This window comes from Colossoma macropomum, unplaced genomic scaffold (assembly GCF_904425465.1).
Source record: "Colossoma macropomum unplaced genomic scaffold, Colossoma_macropomum, whole genome shotgun sequence".
NCBI classification, from domain to species: domain Eukaryota; kingdom Metazoa; phylum Chordata; class Actinopteri; order Characiformes; family Serrasalmidae; genus Colossoma; species Colossoma macropomum.
In genome coordinates, this window is record NW_023494792.1 from 29,194,152 (window position 1) to 29,216,760 (window position 22,609).

The 22,609-nt window shown below is 39.9% G+C and overlaps 1 protein-coding gene across 1 annotated transcript in view; it reads left to right on the plus strand.

Annotated features, from left to right (window-relative positions):
- The first annotated feature begins 1,437 nt into the window (after positions 1 to 1,437).
- The window catches only part of nrcama (neuronal cell adhesion molecule a), a 98,830-nt gene continuing 77,658 nt past the window's right edge, over positions 1,438 to 22,609 (plus strand). Inside the window, exon 1 of the mRNA XM_036576802.1 lies at positions 1,438 to 1,608. The gene's annotated coding sequence lies outside the window, so the exon portion shown is untranslated. The remainder of the gene's footprint in view (positions 1,609 to 22,609) is intronic.

Consider the following 22,609-nt stretch of genomic DNA (forward strand, 5'->3'; position numbering starts at 1 on the left):
CACCTTGAAGGATTTACATTGATGCAGATCCTTTAGGGCTCAGCACTATCTTGAGTCAAACCTAAACACACTGTATAAAAGTATGTGGGCACCCTTCCTAATTATTGAGTTCAGGTGTTTCAGCCACACCCATTGCTAAAAGGTGTATAAAATCAAGTACAAAACCATACAATCTCCATAGATACACTACCAGTAGAATGGGTCGGAAGAATCCAAACCCTTGTCAAACTAGGGAGCAGTCTAATGTCTGGGGACATAATCTTTATTTCTTGCACGCAGGTATCCAGACATTTCACCAGCCCATTAAACAATGGATGGTCACGTTTATATAGGCTGGACTGATGTCGAGATTAGGTCCAGTCTATACATGGCAAGTGACAGGTGTAACAGACATGCCCATGTAGGGATTCACAAAAATACACGCAAAATACTGAAAATAATAGCATATAACAGCAGTACAGCACGACAGTACATTCCTTCAGGTCATACTGAAGGGCATTCTGTGATCTGTAATACCGATCTCTGCTCTCTCTTTTCCACCATCATTCTCTTTCTCTCACTCAGTCTCCTTCTGTCTTTTTTCTTCATTTTCCTTTCCTTCTTCTCAGCCTCCTTCTGCATGAGTTCTGCTTCCTGCCTCTCTTTCTCTCTCCCTCTGCTCTCTCAGCAACGTCCGCTCTTTCTTTCTCTTCTTTCTCTCCTCTACCACCCTCTCCTCCCTTTCTGTCTCCATCTGTTTTTGGCTGTCTCCATCTCCATCCCTGGCATTGTATGGGTCATATTGAAGAACTCAGTGACTTTAAACGTGGCATTGTCACAGGATGCTACGTCAGTTTCTGAAATTTCTGCCCTGCTAGATCTGCCCCAGTCAACTGTAAGTGCTATTATTGTGAAATGGAAGCATCCAGGAGCAACAACAGCTCAGACACGAAACGGCTATTTTGTGTATAAATCAATCTATACTATATAAACTATACTATGTATCAGCTATATTGATGGAGAATGTGTTGTATATGGTTCTATATAGCACCAAAAAGGGTTCTTTTATTGTTACAAGCTTGACTTTTTAACAGCCTTTCTTGGTTCTGTATAAAACTGTTTTCAAAAGGTTCTATATAGAACCATATACAACACATTCTCCATCAATCTGAAGACCATTTCACCATGCAAAAAACATGAAACGTTTGAAATGGTTCTATATAGAACTCATGGTTCTGAATAGAACCATTGCATTTACTAAGGATCTCTTGAAGAACCATCTTTTTAAGAGTGTAGTGTAGGAGGCGTGGCTTTGTGAGAATACAGGTGGGAATGTACTTATGACTTACAGTAGTGGGCGGAGTTTGTCTGAATACGGGTGGATAAAGAAATACCGCGTCGCTGCTCGCAGGACAGCTGGCAGAGAGAGAGAGAGAGAGAAAGAGAGAGAGAGAGAGAGCGACAGAGAGAGAGAGAGGGGCAGCGCGCGCTCTCAGGCTCTCAGGCTGAGGGGGATAAAAACAGGAGTGCGTCTACCGGCCGGAGACGAACCGCAGACAGCGACCACTCGACCCCGCAAGAGCTGTTGAGTTGGATGCGAGCGGAGGCTGGACGGTCAGCGGACAGCGGGTGAGTGAGCGGCGGAGCGGCAGCTTTAGCCTCAACACGCGAGATACGCCAAACCGTCGTTTCTCCTCACGCAGCTCCGCTCGCGCTGCAGAGGCGGATTTGCAATATGCGAGTCGCGCGTTTGGCGCAGTGCATGTGCCGATGAGGAGGAGGAGGAGGAGGAGGATGATGGCGTGCGGTCGCTCATTCCCCCATAGCAACCGATGATGTTGCAGATAGTGATGAGGGGGCCACGGCAGGTGTTTGCGCCGCGAGGGAGGGACTGCCGAGGAAACCATGTATACACAGGCTGTAGGATCGAAATGCGTTCTTGTATTGTTGATGCATTATTGATAGACAGGCCTGCTGCAGTGCTGACTGATGATGATGATGATGACCATGTTGCTCATCGAGGCGTCACCGGCCCGTATGCCAGATTGCCTGATCCACAGCTTTGGTCCTTTAGCTTCCCATCGTGGTCTGCAAGGCAGTGATGGTAGCAGAGAGAGGCATCATTATCTGAGACTTGGTGCCTGTTAGAATGGGGATGTAGAGGGCAGGTGCATCGTTAGTGATACAGTGCATATGGGGAAAATAATGATACAGCCTCCTTTATTTGCAATATTGTATGACACACTGGGAAATAGCACTGCATCTGTCTGATTTAGGTAATGTGGAAACATACTGTGGCGCTGTATTTGCCTTTGGAGACATACCTGTCTCGGTCAGCCCATAGAGACAGTGTGTTATTGTGGTATGGCCAGTCATAAATCTGGACACAGTTGGGCCTCAGCACTGGACAACAGTCGGATATCTGGATGTTTAGATGCAAAGGGTATGCCCTGATTTTATTCTGCTGTGTATTCGTTGTTCTCTGAACAGTGACGTGACGTGGTGATATAAGGTGATAAATGTCTCGAGTGGCTTCCATGGCAAACAAAGTAAGCAGGGTAAGAAAAGAATTCGGCTATTGACCTCATCTCCTGTTCTCTCACTGAAGCATGTAGTCCGGCCAGTGAGTCTATTGTCCATCCTGTGTAATGCATTACCGTGCCACAGTTTCTCAGCTAGCCGGCTGCCTGACGTCTCCAGGATTTCTCAACTGACCAAAATAGAAATATCTCTCTGCCTTATATCTGAAAAAATATATATTTTGTACAGATTTTTCCAAAAAATACTGTATGGTTTTGATCCTATAGGGTACTGTTTTTTTCATTGCTATAATTGCAAGGCAAGCTCTACTTTGTGTGGCATGTGTAGTAAAGTCATTGCTGGGCCTTTATTCCCAGGTTCTATTGCCTTATATGACCTAAAGGCTGGCTAACTGTGGTGTGATTCAGGTTATCCTGTGTGACTGTTCTGTTTTTAAAGCCTGAGGCTCATTCAGCTCATGGTGGTAATGTAATATTGAGGTTCATACAAAGGTGTGAAAGTTAAACTAAAGTACATGCACATTCACACACACACACACACTAGCAGTATTTCAGTCTGAGGTCTCATCGGGTGTGTAATGATGATATTATTGTGTTTATGTAGCTTATTTTCCACTGTGTTATTGATACCCTCGTTCTCTTTCTGTGAGTGGATGAGAATTGATGGATCGGAAAATGTGGGCCAATGTTTTCTGTTGCTGCTGGCCATAGGGTATAAATATGGAAACCACCTTTAGCTCTATTAGCCACTGCTTTAGAACCATGTGTGTTATACCTACATTTTCTCCATAATCTCCCTTTTGCGTATTTTTAATGTGGTCCCTGGGGGGAGGGGTAGCCACACGTAAGCCTGGGGCTGGGCCTACCTTGATTAAACACAGGCCCACCTAATAAAATGAGCACAAAATATTTAAAAAGCACCACTTTTAAGATAAAATTTGGTTTGTTTTTTGTTAGTGCTGTCATTGTATTATGGCCAGTCAAAACCACTGCGCTCACTGCTAAGCTTCCTTCTTTTCTCAGCCTTCCTGTCACTACTTAGCAACCATCATTGCCTCAAGCCTTCAGTTCTTTATCATCGTGCCAGTGTTTGAACTTGAAGTTTGAATTCGAATTTGAAGCTGCAGTTTAAAAATGTAATGTGTAAAAATGAGATCCCGTCTCCAGTAGAGTAAAGCATGTAATTTTCTGCCCATTTCCAAAGAAAAAGCAAATTTAAAACCGTTGTTGTCATCAGTGGTCTGCTGGCACTTAGAGTGCTTTTTTGCAAAAGCTAAGATGGCAGTGTCAAAATATCAAAGCAAATGTCTACTTCAGTGCATCAAGTCATCAAAGATAAGATGTAAAGAGACGTTTTCATGCCTGCTGTGGCAGCATGCTTTAGCCTAAGATGATCTAATGGACATGATGAGTGAGAGTAAGGCAAGACATTATCTTACATCTCCTGACTTCATGATTCAATGGACCTGTTTCCGATCATAAGTACAGGTGTGAACATAGAGGTACACTGCGTCTTGGAGACATAAGATTTCTAGTGTAAACGCTGAAGCGTCTTGAAAGTCACATTAGCAGTTCATGTGGTCTAAACGTTTGTAACAGCCTTTTCATTTAACCGAAAACAGATTTGCGGTACATCTTTGCCTGACAACAAATGCAGCGAGACACTGATGTAGTAGATGTGTGTGGTATCTTTCCTCTAGTCATAAAATCCGGTCAGTGAAGAGGCATTCGAGACACATGGAAATGCCAAGTGTGAACGGCTGCACATCTCACCTTCCATTTATGACGGATGTTAATAATAAGTGTGAACAGGGCTATTGTCTTTGATTCCGACGTTTTGATTCCGAAGTTTTGAATCCAAGCTTGACCCTAGTCTCAGACACTCTGTTTCCACAAAGGTTTGCACACAAAGCTGGCCACAACCAATTTTGCCTGTTGTATTCTGATTGGTTATCCACACGTCCTTGTGTATGCACTTCTGTGCAGCGTTTTTTGCCATCCGAACCGTAAACAAAGGCTGTGTACAAAACCGCATACTACCATACACTCAGAAAAAAGATGCAAAATTGTCGCTGGGGCAGTACCCCTCTTGTCACTGGGGTGGTACCTTCAAGGGTACATCTTAGTACCTTTAGTCAGGGAACATAATTGTGCCATAATTCAGTGAAATGATATTTTCTAAGTTGTATTGACTCCACGCACCCGGCCTCGTCTCCAGGCTTTTTATTTTATTGTTCTGCTTTTAAAACATTAGGTTATGAAAATGCACAAGTGTATACGTTTCATCTGGGAAAAACTTATTTAAGGTTATATTTGGACCTTAAAACCACTGTTATACCTTTGAGCGTACTTTGGGGACCTTAATGGATGAAAAATATACCTGCACAGTACCTTTATTTCTAACAGTGTACATATATAATAGTATGCCAAAAGCAGTACTCCACTATTAGAATTCTATTTTTTAGTGTAGTATGTATAGAGTAGTAGTAATCGGTTTTGGATGTAGGTAATGCTTTGTTTTTCTCTGTAAAATTTTAGTCAGCAAAAGCAAACAGCTGTTTGCACGGCACATGTGTGACGAAAAATGATATCTGCCTTACCTTATGCTGTGCCGAAACAGCAGGCTGTGAAAAGCACCACAGTCTCTGCTGATAGGCAGATATGTGGCTTGCGAGGCTAACCTGAACCAAAAAATCTGATCCCAATGTGAACCCAAATATTTTAAAGTTTAAAGAGCCTCCACATAATGTAAATATTCTAGGAAAAACCCTTAAATTGATTGATAAAAGGTTCCTCATACTCACAGATCTATTTCGAACATGGCTCTTTAGGGAACCAAAGGTTGTTTTTTTTATGGCATCACTCATGAACCTTTTATGACACTTTTTAAAGAATGTATCCTAATCAGTGAGGAACCCTCATGTCTTCAGAGATGGCCTAATGATGTCTGGAATCTTAAAAAATACATTTTTACATTTTTATTCAATAGAATCAGGCCTGTATTTAAACTCTGCAAGTATTACGGCACTATTCTTGTTTCATTGCAGTGCTTTGGATGGAAACAAAAGGGTTCAATTCTTGAAACCCTGAGCCAAAAAGGAAAATCAGGAATTGTTTTTCTCTGTGGTATTCAGTGTGCGAAATACCCCCTGGTATTCAAGGGGGTCCCATGTTGGCTGACTTCTTGAGCGTCGGCGGGCTTCTAACTCACTCGCCATAGCAGCGCTGATTGGTTTAACAATTCTTCTGAAAATGCTCTTTTCTAGTTAGTTTTCCTTACATGAGATCTTACACATCTACTCTTCTGTCTTTGGTTTGAGAAATGAGTAACAGTTTTTCTTTCCTCCAGTCTTTTGGGAAACTGGGCTAGTTTTCAAATTTACAATAATGCTGTTGCATATTGTGAAGTTTTTCAGAGGTATCCCAGGTATAGTAACAGTTGCAAGACTATGAAGGGCCAACTGGGTGAACCAGTTTGCTACAGTGCCACCTTAAGGCAGACCAGTGCTGCAGCTCTAGTTAGATAAGAATATCAAAGACAGAAGTTCTGTTTTGTGAGTGAAGCAGCTAAACAACAGTCTTTCCTTGAATTTGTATTTGAGCATCTATTTCTCTAATGGACAGTATAACTTCATAAGAATTTTAATTTCGGGGAAGGAGAATTTTGATTTTGCGACATTCAGAGGGTCCAAGAGGTCAATTAGGGGGTCCCAGATACCACAGAACCCCCTGCATTCCGCACCTTGTTGGTATCTAGGTAGATATAGATACAGATAATCAAGCTCTTCTATTGGTTAGGATTTCAAGGGCTAAAGAGAAGGCCTAACACATTAGATAAACCATCAGCATAAGTACGAAATAACAGAGGAATCAATCATGTTTTGATGTGCAGTAGGCGGGACCAATTTTGTGAGAAAAAGCATCACTCTAGGTCTTCTGAGAGTCTAAGATATGGCACAGACTGTGAATACAAGCTGAAGACTAATGGGTTGTTAGAAACAGAAAAGAGCAGCAGCTCCACCAGGCCTCTCTACTGAAAGAGTCACAATGCTACATAGCAAAATATATGCATATATGTCTTGTTACAAGATTCAAATAAAAGATGTCTTTTGTCTTCTGCCAAAAAATGTTAGCATAGAGTTAACAAACAACTAGGACCCCCAGTAGAAGGAATGCTAGCAGACGTTAGCATTATAGTAGAGGTAGGTTTTTTCCCCTCATGGTTTAATAAAGTTTTGACATTTATGGCCTAAATTGGAGGCCTAGCTCTGGTAGTCACAGTTCACCACTGAACCTAATTATTTGCTATGCAAAATTGCCTTTAAATTCAGCTTTAGCTAGAATCTGTTAAAGGTGTGAGGCGGATTTTAAACATGATCTTCGAACCCAACTTGACCTTGACGGATATTCGTCTGTCTCTGGTAACCTTGGAAATTGTCCCACCTCTTTGCTCTGGCTTTTGTTTCTGTAAAGAGGGAGAACTCTGCTGAGTCACACTCATTCCAGAATCAGCGAATCTCATTTCTCATCACTTTAAAGGCCACATGGACATCTCTGCCTGCCCTGTTCCTGGAATAAGGTAGCTGATCCACTGCTGACTTAATTGTCCTTCATTTTTCAGCCTTATGTGTAGGCCCCATGTGAGGGAACAACATGAACCAGATTCAGCAGAGGACACTGTAATGTTAGCATACATTAGCATTGCATTTACATCACCACTCCTCTGCTTCTCTTCTGTCTTTGGCAGGTCAGCTGGCCGTGCGAGTTTAATTACTCAGCAAACTGGTGGCTTCTGTCCTGCTTTTTTAATGCATCAGAGATTTAAAGCCTGATTTTTGCCCTGGGCGGCTTAGTTCAGAGCACTTCACTGGCTCTGACAGAGTGGGTAAACTCTGTTTGCTTAGTTGATAGCACTTTTTACATCTCGCAGTTGCTGGGAAACTGATCATCTTACACGTAATGTAACAGTTTATTTGCTTTCGTTGTTTTCTTTCTCTTTTCACTTTCCAAATGTAAGAAATAATAGAATAAAATCTTTTTACATTAACTTGCATTAAAAGTTAAAGGGGGATTCAACCAATTTTTTTCAAAATTTCTGAACAGTTTTGTCCTTGAGATGTAAGCAAAGTCATTCAGAGTGGTTTGATGTGAAATGGTTCATTGTAAAGAAACTTACTGACTCAGATTTCTTTACCGTGGTGGTGATAGGAACCAGGGATCACAATGTCTATAACTAAAATATAACCATTTTATTTACTATTCAAAACCTCCGGTAAACCTACAGTTTTTATATGTAATGACGATGATGGTAAAATAGTCATAAATCTGGAAGAATAATTTCTTTGGGGACTATTTTACCTTACAATGCCTGGCATGTACCCCTCCGTGATAAATGGATTAAAATAAATAGATTAAAATACATTTTAAATCAAAACTTTATCACAAAACTATCAAAGAACAGTGTATTCATAACCATTTCATATAATAACTTTCTATGAGGGAGTTTTTAGAGGCAATAAACTTTAGACACGTGGTTCCTATCACCACCACTGTGAATAATTCTGGCTTGGCAAGTTTCCCTAGAATTAAGCATTTCAGACCAAACCACTCTGAATAACTTTATTTACATCTGTATCATTTAATTATGTAGAATTTTTGGTGGAGTTACCCTTTAAGAATGTTTTTGCCTTTTCCTGTAAAGTTTCTGTTTTTGGATCTACTTGTTTTTTTGTTTTTTTTTGGACAGCAATGGTATGTTATCTCCTAAATTTCAACAGGAAGCACTTCCTTTATTCGTGGAATAATTTAGACAAAAATAATCAGACTCTTTCTCTGGGCCACCAAACGATTAGAGGAGATTAAGGTCAAAGACAACACAAGAATTATAGAATATGTTCACTGCAACATGTCAGCGCTTCTTCGCCAAACAGCCAATGGTGGCGGGAGTTTGCTGTCACATGGGCGGAATTATCCAGAAGGCCCAATGACTGTTCAGAGCCTTGGAAGATAATTATTGTGTATGTTGTGGGCTTGCGTAATTGATTCTATGAAGCTGTGATGAGCATGCAGTGCTGAAAGGGTCACGTCAGCAGTCCTCTGGGAGGGGAATCCTGCATATGGTAGCTACTTTCTCTCTGCGTGACAGACCAGAGAAACACTCAAAGGATTTACATTTTAATCTCTGATTCTATTAAATGAAAGCTTTACTGGATTTTTCAGGTAGTTGCATCACTTAAAGGGGAATACCACCAATATTTCAAAATGCATAATTAAATATTTAGATCCAAACAAATTAATTCAGAGTGGTGTGATGTGAAATGCTCCATTCTCAGAATTTTTTACAGTGGTGGTGATGGGAACCAAATGTCTGGAAGCTCCCTCATGGAAAGTCGTTGCATGAAATGGTTACAGATACACTGCCTGATGTCTGAGACACTGTTGTGATAGTTTTGAGATAAGATCACAGAGACGTACATACAGGGCGTTATAAGACAAAATAGTACCCAAAGAAAACTTATTTATTCAGATTTAATACTATTTTATCATCATGAACACATGTAGGTTCATTGGTGGTTTAGTATATATGTATCTGTAAATAATATGGCTATATTTGTGTTGTAGACATCATGACTCCTGGTTCCTATCAGCACCACTGTAAAGAAATCAGGGTCGTTAAGTGTCTCTCTATTAAACCACTATACATCAAACCACTCTGAATGAATTTGTTTACCTCTCAAGCAGTGAATTAAAGACTACAGAAAATTGCAGAATGTTGGCAAATTTATAGAATCCATCAGTCCATCAATCAGACTCTAGTAGAAGTTTTGTATTCACTTATCGTAATGGCTCAACCAGTTTATTTGATTGTGTGGAGCCACTTATTCCTTCTTGAAGCACTTGCTGAAATATGGACGTTTGAGTCATGGAGAGCCCACAGACATGTGAAATTAACAGTGTCTGCCTATCGTGGGAAATGCTTTTATGCAAAATGATGAATCGATTTGTTCTCTCAGCTTGGCTGAAAAGTCTGACTCAGGCCTATAATGCACACTCTCAATCATTTATCACTGAGATGATTGGAGTAGGGTTGGAGAAACACACTTTATGAATATCTCTAGCAGGCGTGCTGTTGCTTTCAGCTTTTCTGCTAGTTATAGTCTTATTTTTAGCAGGAATTGATATTTAAATCTGCCCTTGTGCTAATATCAAATCTGATGTCAGTATGAGATTGTTTAAAAAAGACTAGCATTTGCTGTCCTGTATCCAATTCTGTGTGAAGGAAAATGAAAATGTGGGGTACTGAGAGGTTTTAAAGGAATAGTTTTTAGCACAATAGGAGTTTAGTTGCTTAGTGGGATATCATTGATATAGGATATCATTGATAATTGACACATAACCCAATGATGATGTTTAAAAGGAGATAATCACTGTGTTGGAAAACTGACAGTGAACTAGAGGAGACTAATTTACTGTTAAACAGTTTGCTAAATATGTTGGGAAATTGGGGTTCACATTCCTTTAAGAAGTGTGTGGGAGTACACACTTTTTTTCTGTTTACGAGAGAGAGAGAGAGAGAGAGAGAGAGAGAGAGAGTTTGTTAAGAAGGGAACTGCTAGTTTATGACATGTTTTACTTCACATTAGGTTTATCTTGAGTGCATCGAACTGAAAATAATTCAGACGTGGAACTTCAACTTGCTTCAGTGTGACTCGCTGCAGTAAAACAACAAGCTAAAGAGGCTGGGTATTACCATACAGCGGCTAGCTCTAGCCCTAACTTTTAGAAGCAGAGAAACTTCCTATCATCCCTGTCTATGGTTGGGAAACAGGATCAGAAGGGCAAAAAGGCAACAAATAATATTTAATAATATGTACACATAATACTTCATTTACTGTTGCTATTAAAACATAGAGTTATAAGGGGCCTTTAAAAGGCTACACTAGAATAAATTCCACACTGTCTCTGCTGCTTGTGATTTACTGTCTCAGTAAAATTTGCAGCATTTTTTCTGTATAGCTTAAGTGTCTGGGTGCCTTAAATAAAATAAATTCTGAGAATTCAGAAAATATAATTCTAAAAGCCTCATATCTGAATTCCAGAGTGACTCCATTATAACAACGGAAAACCTTGTTTTGCAATATGTACTATGTGCACACGGCTTTGGAAATCACTTGCAGTCTGAAGTTTCTCCAGCAGAGAGCGCTGTTAGCACGTAAGTGGCCATGAATCTCCACCAGAAGAAGCGTATGAGTGCACATGCTTGCAGTAACAACTATTACAGTGGGTGAAGTACTTTTCAATGTATTTTGGGTTACTGAGTGTTGTATTATTTAATATGTGATATTTGTTGAAGATTCACATTAAGGCAGAAAATGTTCAAACTGAACACAGAATAGAAAGTAGGTCTCAGCTGCAGCGGCCCATATGTTTTTAGGTGTGGGGGGGCGATATATTATTTTTAGATATCACCCACGCCTATTGCCAAATGAGAGGTATTGTAACTGTACTACCTTTCTTACCAGGATACCAAGTATCAAACTAGGACATATGGGTGGAGCTGGAGGTAGGAAGACAGTGGATTGGTCCAGCAAATCATCACAGAATCAGGAGAACTCCTCAGAACTCCTCCTTCTTTCATGGGTACCATAATGTGGGTGGAAATGGACACAGGTACTTGAGCAGGGTACTGCACTGTCCAGTAGAAAAGCGCTATAAAAGACATACCACCAGCGTGCTGTGGCTCTAGTTTCCACTCATACAAAATTGCCTCCGGATATTTTAATAAGCAGTGTCCCTCAGTTTGATGAGGGCTGCTGTGTTTTGGTGTCTTTTAGTGCTCTCTGCATGCAGGCTGGAGCGGGTGGCTTATGTGCTGCATTGCACCCAAGTTTGTTCTTCTGCATCCGTTACAAAGTATTGCTCATGTCAGCTGCTGACACCCTGTGATCAGAAACAGAACCCATCCTTTTAATGAGAGATATAGCTGTGGCTCTGCACCATCATCCTTGTGGCCTGAAGAGCAGGCCCGTCTTTATATAACTCATGTATTGCAAAAAAACAACCATCATTAATTAGTGTAATTTCTGGGTGCAGGGCATGCTGGGTGCTTTTAACTGCCTGTTAAACTGCTTTTATCGCACTCATTACTATATGAGAAGCTTCTCATATTTCTTCCTAAATTCTGAATAACTCTATGCCCATTTAAGAGAGACAAGCGACCAGTCAAATTTCTGAATTTGCAGTTCATGTTTTTTAGCAGAATACAAATATACAAAAACTCATTATAAAACAGGCAAGACTGTGTCCACTAATGTGTCTTTATCGAATGTCATAAATCTGCCCAAAGTGTGGCCTGTGGCACGAAGTTGGCCTTCAAGTGCATTCGAGTTGGCAGAAAGTTACCCTTACGCCACCCCTCCCCCCAGCGGCAAATTGGTCACACTTTATTTGGATGGTCCCCTATAGATGATCTACAGATACTTATATTATTAACAAACTTTCTGGTGATACTCAGTTGATTATCAACAACTTTAAGGTTAGGGTTAGGTTTAAGATTAGGTGTATGTTTTGCCTTGAGGTTAGGGTTAGGGTCAGGTTTAGGGTTAGGGACAGATTTAAAAGAATCCTTCACACACAACTTCAAGGTCAGTTGCATTTAACAGATATTGAGTTAAAAGTTAGTTAAAAATAGAATAAGCATCTACAAAGCATCTACAGTGCACCATCCAAATAAAGTGTTACCACAATTTTTTTGTTTATACTATATACAACATATACATGTCATATTTTTGAAGTGTGTTAGTATGAAATATAGTGTAATGTTTTAAGATACATTTTAACTAAATTCATATAAACTTTAACTAAATTCATATAAACTTAAAAAATACTTTCTTTATTCGTATATTGTTTTTCTTTTTGGCCATTGGCCCGCCACAAACATTGCACTTTGGTCCCCCAGGACAAAAGTTTGGACTCACCTTTTATACACACTTAAAAGCTTTGAAAAGTCAAAAACACTGTTGCGATTAAGGGACACCAATAATAGCAGCAGAAAAGTCTGCAATATTGATTTTTTTCTAATTTAATATATAGGTTGCATAAACTAGGTCATATGTAATAAGGTGTCAAACCAAGAGTAAGATTTATACAGGCTGTTCCATTGTAGTTTTCTTTTTGGATAAGTTCTTTCAAAATGTGGCTGGTGTGTTTCAGATCGTTATTTCTCCAGGTTTGAATGGCTTTGTAATGAAAGTAAGTGATGAAAGTAAGTGAAAAACAAAGCTGGAGTTCAAAAAATGGCACACCTAACAACTGTAAAAGACCTGGTAGACCAGCAAAACTGTCACCATCTTTCCACTGTGAGAAGATGTGATGAAGATGTGTGAAAAATAAATGGACAAAAAAATAACAACATTTGCAAATCAAATTGGTTTCTAGACCTCAACATCACTGAATGTGTTGGGGTTACTTTGATTGTGAGAATCAGAAAATGCAACAAACCTCTAAGACTGAACTTCGGGGAAGTGGAAAAATATTCCTGCAGATGTCTTTGAAAAACTGAAAACAAGTCTTCTGAAAAGAATAGAAGCTGTAATAAAGGCAAAGAGTGAATACTAAAAATACCAAAAAAATATATTTTTAATATAATTAAACAAATAAACCAACACCTAAAAAAAGTCATAGTTTAACAATGGTTAAAGTGTCCAAATACATTTTGGGGTCACTGAAGCTTAAATATTAGGCGGTCTAAACTAAAGGCAAAAGATGGACATTGTTCCCACGAGTGATGAAATGGACCAACCTAACCAGTCAGAGAAACGTGAAACATTTTAATTGGGGTCAAGCGGCGCTGTGATTTATGATTTGAGGTCTGTGGTCAGTGGTTCAGTCTCCTCTTCAGATAAATGTGTGTGCTGACTTGCCCACATGCTGCCGCATGTTAACCCAGTGCTGAACCTCTCTCTCCTGAGACAGGCCTCTGCTGCTGACCCAACAAGCCTCTTTGCACTGTGCTCCTGAATGAGGAACGTTTATTCAGATCACCAATTTTTTTATCACCCTCATTATGACTTTATGGGTCTTCTGGTCTTGACGTAACTCCTTCTCATTCCCTTCCTCAAAAAACAAGCAGTGAGTGAATCAGCTGTTGTGGATTGTCTGTAGTTTGCAATGATCTAGAAAGCAATCGTCTAAAACCTTGTGTGTGGATCCAGGAGCTGGAATAGCTTGTAGAATCAGAGTTAATATGAAATAGAGAGCCACTCTATCCTTCTAGGCACATCAGAAGAGGAGAATTTGAATGCGTGAAGTGAGTGATCTGTTTTCCTCAGAAGTCCTTGTACGGCTCCTTCATCCCATCTCTGATTTAGCTGCGTTTGCCTCCAGCTTTGGCCCACTTACACTCACGGGAGACTAGACTACAGTGCCTTTGTAGATGATGCTACCTCGAAGTCTGTAGAAGTACCAAGAAAAACCTGAAACAGCTAAATTTAGTGGGAACAATACATTTACATGCCTGCATTTTCCCACAGTGCTTGTTTGCATAGCCAACATTTTAGCTATGTTCCAGACGCAATCTGAATAACTTACTGTTGTTTGAATAAGAATAAACTAATAGGGCCTGGTTTTTTGTGGGAAATATCTCATTTTTCTGACAAGTAATGTGACTGTGATTTAAATTGCGGTTATTTTCTATAAAATTAAGGTGCAGGCCTGTTTTTTTTTTGGCCAAGAAGTACCACTTTTTCTAGCTTGAGGCTTGAATTTAGCAATTCTAGACTGCTAGTTGGTTGTGTCTGTATGTTTTTTTTATTAAATATTTACCAGTCCTAGTACCAATACCAAAAAAAAACCAAACATTTGATGATGATGATGATGATGATGATAAGAAGAATGTCTAAGCCATTATTGCCATAACTAAACAGACATTGACAAAAATAGGTTGAGACTGAATGTTGCATCTATAAAATGGATAAAATTGGAGGCCAACTTCCCCACCTTTCCTTGCTGCCCCGCCCCCTTCTTGGCACCATCCACACTCAATTTGAGGCTACAGGGAGAGAAAAAGGGCGGTTCATATCCTTCCTTTAGGCAGACACAAAACAAATCTCTCTCTCTCTCTCTCTCTCTCTCTCTCTCTCTCTCTCTCTCTGGTAGATAATAAATGTGCTTTTCCCTGATGTAGGTGTCTGGATTTATAGTCAGAGTAATAAATAAGGAGACTTCTCTCGCTCTCCTTTAGGACAACATAGTCACATATTTTACATATTAAAGCCATGCATCATGATTACACCCATCTCTTCCACTCTCGTACTTGTCCTGTCCAGAATTATACACAGGCAGCAGCTCTGATTGGATCAGAATGCAATAAAACTATAATAAGCTGCTTCTGTTTCATCTCCAGCCTAATCTGTTTCTGTAGAAGTGAAGTGCATTTGTAAGGTGTACAGCTGCATTAATGATGTTTACTAAATGTAAAAACTAATATGTTGTAAAATATGGTTTCTTTCTAAGTGAGGTTGTCTTAGCTGGGGGAATAGTGGGACTGACTTTAGGTCACTAGGTGGACTAAAAAGATTGCTTTTGTGTACACGTCAAACACAACAAATCTTTACTGGTACCAGTACCAGTACCATTAAAAACTGAACATGCATTAGATTTTACATTTCTGTACTTATATTCATAATTAAATGCGCATCGACAAAATAAGTAGGTTGAGACTGAACTTTGCGACTATAAAATACACTGGTGGCAATCTTCACTACCTCTCCTTACTGCCCTGCGCCCTTTTCTTCTAAATTTAGACATAACTAATGGCAGTAATAGTGGCAAATAGAAAATAGAACCGAAAACCTTGTTCAATTGACTTTTATCATGATTATATTTATATGTAAGTGTGTCCAAAATAGTATCAGTATGTAACATAAAAAAATGTCACTACCAAACATATTTATTGCACTTAACTTTTCTGTGTTTTAATGAAAAATATTATGATTTTCTGTGTGTACAACTGTTTAAAGCTGTTTTTGCTAGTCATGTACTGGCTAGCGTTTTTTAGTGTTCTGCTCAAAATAAGCTATATTAGGTCACTACCGTAACTTTTGGTAAAGTTTTCGTAGTGATATGATTGTTTTAGTAGTGACAAAATAGAATGTTCAATCATTAAGTTGGTTTTTTTAATAAGATAATCATAATTAAGGTATAGGGTCAAAGCAAGGGGATTTTAGTCTAAAGTCCAAGTCAGTTTAAACTTGGACTTTGAACCAATTCAGTAGAACACTCTTTATGTAAAGTTAATGGAACAGTAAGACCTTGCCAGGCCCTTTGGAGACCACTGCTATGTTTTTTAGTGTCTTGTCCCTGTACTCCATCTACAGTGGAGAATTTTTCCTAGCAAGAAGCTCTTGTTTGAACCATGTATTTTACTAGTCCAAAAGAAATTCAACTGATTTATAACTGTGTTTATGAGCTTGTTACTTCCTGCGAGTGCGGCTTTCATTGACAGTGACTGGCAAGTGTCCAGGCTAGCTGTGCTGGAATGAATTGGTGAATTGAATGGTATCGGGCAGTTGAATAGGGCAAACAGAGACTGGAGGCATGCAAAGAAAAGGGGGTGGTCAGAGTGATTGAATTCAATACTGTGAGAGAGATCAGTACAATGATATTCAATAACACAGCAAGCTGTTCCAGGCGTTTGATTAATGAGGTATGAATATGCAATATTGTTTTGTCAAGAAATAAGCACGGACGCACAAAGTCGCAAGCCCCTCACGTTTGGTGACTTTGTTTGATAGACAGTACATTTCTCTTTGGGCAAGAATTTTATACTTAGACTAAAGAAATAGTCTTATTTTGATATTGTTTTTTTTTTTTCCATTTATTTTTACTCTTCATTGCCATGTTGCTAGTGCTCCTCTGGCTATGCTAGCTCTTGTGTTGTGAATAAACATCATGGCTGAGAGTTAGGGGATGATTGAGTAGACGTGTCAATCTGTACATATCCGCATAGTCAACAAATTGGCAATATATTGACAAATCATTGACCTCAGGATTAGGTTTGACCTTTAAGTGGTGGCCGTTGCAGATCAATATCACAGCACATAGGATTCTAACGCCAGAGCAGCAGGGGGCTCTGGTCTTTAATCAACGATGCTATGCACCAACACAGGGCCTGCTTCACAAGTAAATGTTGGTGTATGACATTAAAACTAGGCCGTGTGAAGTTGTGTTGTCACTCTGTAGTCGTCATGCCTGGTTTTCTCTGTGATAAAATTGAATGGCATTTTTGAAAATCGCTGCTGTCGTTTCCTGTGGTAAACAAAAATGTTCCACAGCTGATACGTTTTGCCGTACATACATTTTTCCTCCCAATGTTGCTGGATCCTCTTAATTATGAGGTCAATAAACTCCACACAAACCATCAAACTTAGTCAGTTGCTTTGGCGGTAGTGACCTGCAGTTTGAGTAGCTGGTGTTGATATAGGACCAATCAGTGTTATGTCACAACAGCAAAGAACTTACTTCCGGATATATAGGTAGTGCTGCACTGCTACAACAAGATTTTGTCCTAATCTTAAAACTTATTTAACCAAAGCTGCTGAAAAGACCATTCAAACCATTAGAATTAAAACCTGATGATTTTTCTTTCTAATAGGACTTGGCTTAATTGCATCTTTAGAGACCACTAGTTTCCTGTAGAACGCCTTTAGATCCCATTCAGAAACCATCAAATGCAACTGGAATCAGTCCCAGAACACCAGTTAAACCGGCACAAATCTTTACACTGTTGACCCGTCAGGAAAACACACCATTAGTGGCTTTCACCACCAGGAACCAACAGAAACCTTTAATGGTTTCTACAGTTTTTCAGTAGGAAAGATATTAGAATAACAGAAACAATTTTCAGTGGTATCTTCCATCTGATTTGGCTAGCTAACTTGCTTGCTAGTTAGCTTAACCTGTTGGCTGACATCAGTTGATATGCTGCACTGTTCTGTGCACACACTCACATAAATGTCTACATTTGCACAGAATCATGTGTAGAATCAAACAAAGCCTCAATTTTCCTCTGTCGTGTGAAAATATGAGCAAAAACATTTATTGTGTGGCTGCTAGCATAATTAGCGTATGCCGCACAAGATAGCATTCAAGACATCACCATATCATCCTAGTTTATTCTGTTGCTGTTTTTAGTGATGTAATAGAGCCAAGGTGTGTAATACAGGGGGTCCTGGGGGGTCCAAAAAATCTCCAAAAAATAAAATTATTTGATGGAATTCTTAACTGACTAGAGATGCAGCACTGGTCTGCCTCGGGGTGGCGTTGTTGCAAATTGGTTCAAGCTGGTCCTTCATAGTCTGTAACTGTAGCTATGCTCTGAATACCTCTGAAACACTTTCCAACATGCCGTAACATATTTGTACATCACAGATTCTCAAGAGACTGGAGGAAATAGTGAATTGTTACTCATTTCACAAGCTAAAGAAAGAAGAGATGTGTAAGATCTCAGTTAATGTGGAAGAAGCGCATTACCAAACTAGAAAAGAGCATTTCCAGAAGAAGAATTGTTAAACCAAACGTTTTTTTTTTTTTGCCTCTGAAGCTAGCATCAGCACCGCTATGGCGAGTGAGCAGCCAGTCGATGTTGGATAAGCGAGCCAACATGGGACCCCTCGAAAACCAGGGGGCATTTCACACACTGAATAGAGCTTTGCAACTTCATCTTCATCTGGAAGAGTAAATTGTTGGCTTTAGCTGCAAGAAGTACCAAACACACAGGATCCCTAATAGTATTTATAGCAGCTTTTGGAATTCCAAAAAGGAGGGCTCCACCAATTTTTCTGAAATTTTACATAATTAAATGGTCAAGATGTAAACAATCATTCACCTTGCTCTCGCAGGTGCTGTGTTTTCGCAGACGGAGAAAACCAAAAGAGATCAGGGTAAGGATATAAACGCACTGAGAAAACCTGATTACTGAGCTAAAATCCAGCTCTCATTATTGGATTTCTTGATCTGATTTTTAGGCCTTACTTCGATGGTTTACATGACCACTTGAATAATCAGATAACTACAGAAATCCAATAACGATTGAATTGTTAAGTGCATGTAAACACATTGAGTGTTGTTTAATAGTTGAAGTTTAACAGTACATTTACATTTACAGCATTTAGCAGACGCTCTTATCCAGAGCGACTTACAAAAAGTGCTTTGTCTATCCAGAGAAAGAATCTTCGCTAGCTACCAATAGGTTAGAGAGAAAGCCAGTCCTGAGCTCAGATACTGCTAGAATCAGAAAGTCATTGACACCTAGTGAAAAAGGGACAGAGTTAAACACAGAACAGTGCAATACAATACAATACAATACACAAGTGCAGTACAATACATTCCAATCAGTACTTAATTTAGTGCTCATTTAAGTGCTGAATAAACAGGTGAGTCTTCAGTTTGCGTTTGAAGACAGTGAGAGACTCTGCTGTACGGACAGCCAGTGGGAGTTCGTTCCACCACCTGGGTGCCAGCACAGAGAACAGTCTTGATGCTTGCCTTCCGCGCGCCTTGAAGGATGGCGGGTCAAGCCGAGCTGTGCTCGAAGCTCGAAGGGCTCGTGGTACAGTTCGAGATTTGACCATTGCCATCAAGTAGGGAGGGGCTGGTCCATTTTTGGCTTTGTAGGCAAGCATCAGGGTTTTAAATCTGATGCGTGCAGCTAAAGGAAGCCAGTGAAGGGAGCGCAGCAGTGGGGTGGCGTGGCTGATCTTTGGGAGATTGAAGATGAGTCTTGCTGCTGCATTCTGGATGAGCTGCAGAGGCCTGATGGCCTGCATCGGAAGACCAGCCAAGAGTGAGTTGCAGTAGTCAAGCCTTGAGATGACAAGAGACTGCACTAGCACTAGCTGGGTGGCCTCTCGAGAGAGAGAAAGGGTCGGATCCTCCAGAACAGTAGACTTACTTTCGTGTGACACCATTTCAGTGTTAAGTGTTAGCTTTCAAGTGTTAGCTTGCCTGTAGCATATATAAAGCCTGTTCCATATTTCATCTGCTAAGTGACCTAATTCAGAGAATCAGATGCGATTTTTGAAAACAGAGAAAAACTGCTTAGAACCAGAGTTCCTTATATGGGCAAGACTCCTACTAAACAGTGATGCACGAGTTCAGAGGTCTGTTTGCTGAGTAGCCAGCTCAGATATGAAAGAAGTCCTTTGGTCAAATAAAGAGGTGTAGGTGGAACAGCTTTGTCTGTGGCCTTTGCCATGTGTATTTGCCGAAGAGCTTAGCAATATGAGTGTGTGTTTAAAAGGGCGACATATGAATAAACCATGACCAACAAAGTATGTTCACACCCTGGAGAGAGAGACAGGCCTCCAGCCATGTTTGTGACTAATAAAAAGGTTGCTCAGAGCCAGTGTGATAAACACTAACACACTGCATAATCACCACAGACTGTTTTAGTCAGATCTGCTATCTTAAAAGAGTGGTATGATTTATTTTCTGCTTTTAGGGCTGGAGTGTGGCTTTGAGCAGTTTAAAGACAGAAATGTTTGCAGTAGAATTGCGGCTAATCCCTTTTCACAGTAGCCATAAAATGCGATTTCTGCTTGTTGTGGAGGTCCGTTAGTTGAACTATGGATTTTTAAGTCAGCATGTTTTTGTTGTGTTTAAATGCATTTTTTATTGTGGTACATTACTTTGGTACGGCCATCTTTGTGGAGAGAAGTGAATTATTTTCACAGTAGGGGGTTCTTACCCCTCTCCTTTCACCTCTTATTGCTCACTAGCAGCTCAACGCAGAGTCACATTTCACACTCAGAGACACAGCAGTGTCATAGTTAATCTGATAACAGTTATGGGAAAATATTTTATTGGATTATTTTAATTAAATGTTTTGATTTAAAATCATATTGATTTCCATTAATCTGGTAGAATGGCCACTACGGGGGCTGTAGAAAGGTACCTCTACTGCATTTGTAGCATACAGCTGATCACAGTGGACAATAATTGTTATGTATTGCTATGTACTTAGTTAAAGAACAGAAAACTGTTGACTCAAAGCACACTTACAATGGAAGCCAGTGGTGTTCTTTGACATTATTGCTAATCAGTTGCATGCTATAGATGCAGCAGATAGAGATTAGGTTGAAAAATGCTGGAGTATTCCTTTAATGCTTGGGGTGATGTGATCAGATGGCATCCTTCCAGTGCACGTCTTGTGTTGCACAGTGCTAAGCAAAAACAGCAGAGCACCTGAGCTCAGTTAAAAACAGCTTGGTCTGAAAAAATGGCTATTTATCATCACACTCCCAGCTTGCATGTATTGCACCAGTGGTCCCTGAATGAAATCTCTCTGTCTCCCTCTTTCTTTCTCTGGAGATTGATGTTCCTGGTGGGCCAGGACCACACAGGCTTCCTCCAGCCTCATCAATTAAGCATGGCAAGCTAGTCTAAGTTAATTTACCTATGCCTTTAGGGCCTGGATTTCTCATTCAAGAGCCAGGCTCAAGGGTAAGGAAAATAAATGAATGGTTTTCATGGTCTAGTTTAAAGCCACACTGTCTGATTTTACACCCGTCGTATTGTCTTTAACAGCTTTCCTCTTAGATGCTTTATAGACCTACATGCTTCTTTTATGTGTATGAAGGATGTGGTTCCATTGTTTTCACATATTGGGCTGCAAAATAAGATTAGTGGCTGTTATTATTAATTTTATAGCAAACCAGGTGGGATGTTCACCATTTCCTTGTGAATTCAGAGGCTATACTTGGAAAGACCATTGAAATACAAACATATGCAATAGTTTGGGCACCCGTGGTCACATTACATGTTTTTGTTGATTTTGTTAGTGAAATAAACTACATATTCTCTACACAGAACACGTTTTAAAGCACAATCACTCAGTTTGCCGAATGTAACAAATTGGGAAAATTAAAACAAATTATGGCCTGTACAAAAGTAATGGTGTATCTTATATTTTATGTTTTATTTCTTTCAGATATTCTAAATTCTAGAAATAAACAGAATTTGTGTGCAAAAATTTTAAGATTGTTTAGATTTCACAAAAATCATCAAAACATGCTGTTAACCAGGAATGTTCAAGGCCTTTCCATACGACTGTATGTGTGATTGTGATGAGGTTGAAACTTGGGTTGAAAAAACAAGATATCACCTCTGCAGACTGAACAGTAATTGCAAACTCCTGAATAGATTTTTCATAATGACAGCTGCTGTAAAGGAGAGCAATAGCTGTGCATGTGACCCAGTTATCTTCTGTGTGCTTTTAGAAAACTGCAATTAGGCACCAAATGCTGTAGTCTGTAGAAAACTCCCCCGTTACTTGGGGAACGCTGTCAGTCTACTTTAGCCCTCCATCTGTGGCCCTGCGCACACACATATGATATGAAGGCATTTTGAAGCAGCAGTCAGCTCTGCAATCTCCCTCCTCATGTCGTCTTTCAGGCTGTGCTGATTTATGGTGCCCTGTTTCACCGGTCCAGATCACACGACTGCATTTGAATACGGGTCACTGATGGTGTTGTAATGTCACTTTGCTTAATGTAAATGAAGGCAGGAGGCTCAGATTTTTTTTGCATGCCTGCCTTATGTCAGGCCCAAGCAGGGGCCTTGGGGTCATGGGCCAGCGCTTCGGAAAATGACATTGCTGCCTGCTCAAGCCTGACTGGATACAAATGGGGCTAAATGGGCCTGCTATTGTCTGGCACGATCCCTTTTGTCATTTCCGGCAGGTGGAGAACAGATATTATTTCTATTATCTGTGTGTTTCTGGTTGTGTGTGTATTTTGAGTCTTTCAGCTTCGCTTTCCACTCTGGCTGACTTGATGCACTTAATATTTAAACAAAGTTGTACCATTTGCCTACTTTGCATGCAAATGTGCAGGCTATGGAGTTGTTTATTCAAAGTCAACTTGTGACCTTGTAAGATGATGCACCATGTTTTGTCAGCTTTACTACACAATAACTGCCTTTGGTTTCCAACCAAACATCAAGACATCACACTCAATTAGATTTTACTGTTGCCACACGGATGGGGTCGTATGCTGGGAAGCGTCTGCCTCGCAGATAATGCTGTTATTTTT